This window comes from Palaemon carinicauda, chromosome 21, assembly GCF_036898095.1.
Source record: "Palaemon carinicauda isolate YSFRI2023 chromosome 21, ASM3689809v2, whole genome shotgun sequence".
Classification (NCBI taxonomy): Eukaryota; Metazoa; Arthropoda; class Malacostraca; order Decapoda; family Palaemonidae; genus Palaemon; species Palaemon carinicauda.
The window spans coordinates 94,094,650-94,095,770 of NC_090745.1; positions in this window are offsets into that span (position 1 = coordinate 94,094,650).

Consider the following 1,121-nt stretch of genomic DNA (forward strand, 5'->3'; position numbering starts at 1 on the left):
AGTGTCCAAATTCCATAGATTGAATTAGACATCTAGGATATAACAAGTAGTCTACGATTTTATCATTAAATGTAATAATTGTCGAGGGTCAGAAATATTACGGCCGGAAATTGCTGTGATCATGGCAATAGCAGTAGGCCTATCGATATTTGTGATCATACAATCTTATCTCTTCGGTCGAACAATTAGTAAATAATATTTGATATAACTAAGTAAATAGAAATTGTAGCGGTGTTTTATAGAAACAGGTGTTTCCCTCTAGGGAATAATGCGTGACAAAGAACGGAAATATACATATGTAAAGCTGTGGTAAACCTCCAACAAAAACCGGATTGCAATGACATCAAGGTATACGAAATTCCATATCTCTATTGCGATAAATGCCATGTTAGCTTTATCACAGTCAAGTAATGACAAGATGACTCGATTATGCTCAATCATATAAATGATTTACATCATTGAATCGACATGAATTTCCCACGCATGTCACTCGTGTTTTTAGAATCAGGTGTCTGTCCCATTATAGAATGCACCCTGAATTTAACCTCCTTTCCTGAATGTCGTTCTTAAGACGCTTGGGATTCAGATCTCATGGATAAGCTCTTCCTTCAATCATCATCAAAACAGATCAAGGAGAATAATAGATCAGCTGTGAAATAGCCTCAAGATTATGGACTGTCATCGGAGGATTCTTCTGCAGTATAAATATAACTTCTTTGGGTCTCTTGAATTCGTTATAATATAACGCCATAATTTTTATTTATTTTGATGTTTTCATGGTCAGTCTTTATTATTGAAATGTGTAAACTAATTCTTAAGTTTTATATATATATATATATATATATATATATATATATATATATATATATATATATATATATATATATATATATATATATGTATATACAGTTTGAATGTGTGTACATGAGAGAGAGAGAGAGAGAGAGAGAGAGAGAGAGAGAGAGAGAGAGAGAGAGAGAGAGAGAGAGAGAGAGAAAGAGAAAGAAAGAGAGAGAGAGAGATTTAATTATTTGTTTTATTTATTTAACCATTTTGGCGATTCGAGTTTCTTACCAAGAAACTTCGATGCAAGTACAACACAAAATTTCTAATATCATAAT